This window comes from Empidonax traillii, unplaced genomic scaffold, assembly GCF_003031625.1.
Source record: "Empidonax traillii isolate 1590-97213 ecotype Southwest subspecies unplaced genomic scaffold, ASM303162v1 scaffold347:size1123457, whole genome shotgun sequence".
NCBI lineage: Eukaryota > Metazoa > Chordata > Aves > Passeriformes > Tyrannidae > Empidonax > Empidonax traillii.
In genome coordinates, this window is record NW_020955540.1 from 895588 (window position 1) to 897595 (window position 2008).

At 59.5% G+C, this 2008-nt stretch overlaps 1 protein-coding gene across 1 annotated transcript in view; it reads right to left on the minus strand.

Annotated features, from left to right (window-relative positions):
- RTCA (RNA 3'-terminal phosphate cyclase) overlaps window positions 1-763 on the minus strand; it is a 10387-nt gene extending 9624 nt beyond the window's left edge. The window contains exon 1 of the mRNA XM_027892338.1: window positions 708-763. The gene's annotated coding sequence lies outside the window, so the exon portion shown is untranslated. The remainder of the gene's footprint in view (window positions 1-707) is intronic.
- Window positions 764-2008: the final 1245 nt, after the last annotated feature.

Sequence of the window (2008 nt, forward strand, 5' to 3'; positions counted from 1 at the left end):
AATTTCTGATCAGTCAAGGGCCAGAAATTCGCTCTGGTTTCTACAGTACTTCTCCTGAGTTCACAGGAGCCAAAGGAGCAGCATTCAGGCCATTCTGGAGTATGCAGGATTCTGGTATCTTTTCCATTAGAATGAGTCCAGACAGACAGATGAGATGCAGGAGCAGTTGCTTGTCCTAATGTGATAAACACTTGGACAGAAATGGAATGGATAAGGACGGCAATACTGGCCGTGCCAGAACCAGCTGCAGTGCCACAGGAGAGCGATCAGGTTTGCTATGGATGTGTCTTCTTGTGCTTGCGTTTCCATTTGTCTGGGTAACTTACATAGAAAATACACTAGCTCTTCTTAACACTGTACATTCGGTGAGCCACGTCTCGCTGAGGCATTACATGACTGTATTTCGTGTTTCATTCCGTGTGTCCGCTTAGCACCTCTGGAATCATTCCGAGGCGGCAGCCGAACCGCGCCCACACCTGCCCCGGCAGCGGGCGACGGGACCGAGCCCGGTTCATCCCTAGCTCTCCCCCGCACTCACTCCTCGAGAGCCACAGACGGCATTTGCTGCTAACAAGGCTTTCTCAAAGCAATGGAAACACCAGTGTTTCAGACGAGAGCAGCCGAGGCTCTTTGCGCGGCCCCGGGAGGGCCCCGCACGCCCTAAGCCATCGGCCGAGCGCCCCAGGGCCGCCCGGGGCGGGTCTCACCTGAGGCCGGGCTGGCTCCGCCCGGCGCGGATCCGGCGCACCCGCAGCGGCAGCCCCAGCAGGCAGCTCAGCGCCGTGGACACCCGCAGGATCTGCCCACCCTGCTCGGAGAAACGGCGCTCGTCAGGCGCTGCGGCACCGCCCGGCCGGGACCGCAGCCCGGGGCCCGCCGCTGGCGCTCACCCCCTCCATGATCCCGCCGTCTATCTCCACCCTGTCCCCGTCCATGGCTGGCGGCGAGCGGTGTCCTTCGCAGAGGCCGCGCCGATGGAGTCCCGACGGCGCCCTGCACAGGGCGAGCCCCCGGCGAAGCAGCCCCGGGGCTGAGAGCGGCGGAGGCGCGGCCGGGATGCTGCGGTGCCGGTGCCGGTGCCGGTGCCGGTGCGGGGCAGGCGGGAGGTGCCTTCGCTCTGCGCCTGCTCGCGCCGCCGCCCGCCCCGCGCTGGCGAGGGAGGAGCAGCCGCAGGGTCCTGTTGCCCGGGCAGCGGGTCCCGCCTCCCCGCGGTACGGACCGTGGGCCGGCACAGGCGGGGCTGCCGCGGCTCGGAGTCTTGAGGGAGGCAATGCCTTTCCCCTGATCCGGCCAAGGGCCGGAGCGGTGACAACCGCGGCACCTGCAGGTCAGTGCCGGGGGAGAGCGGCTGGACTGCTGCTCTCACGGTTACGAGCGAGTTTTCCTCAGAATCCGAGAATCAGTTATTTTGGAAAAAGACCTCTGAGATCATGGCGTTCAACTTATGAACGAACACCACCCTGTCAACAGGACCATGGTACTAAGTACCATGCTCGGTCTTTCCTTAAACATCTCCAGAGACGGTGACTCCACCACCTCCCTGGGCAGTGCATTCCAATGTCTAATCACCCTTTCTGTGAAGAAATTCTTCCTAATCATAGAATCATAGAATCATAGAATAGATTGGGTTGGAAAAGACCTCCAAGATCAGCAAGTCCAACCCCTGATCCAACTCCAATTACTATATCATGGCACTAAGGGCCACATCCAATCTCTGCTTAAAAACCTCCAGGGATGGTGAATCCACCACTTCTGTGGGTAGGCTGTTCCAATGCTTGATTACCCTCTCTGTAAAGAATTTCTTCCTAACATCTAACCCAAACCTCCCCTGGCAGAGCTTGAGCCCATGTCCCCTTGTCCTATTGTTGGTTGCCTGGGAGAAGAGCCCAACCCCCACCTGGCTATAACCTCCCTTCAGGTAGTTGAAGAGAGTGATGAGGTCACCTCTAAGCCTTCTCTTCTCCAGACTAAACAACCCCAGCTCCCTCAGCCTCTCCTCATAGGACTT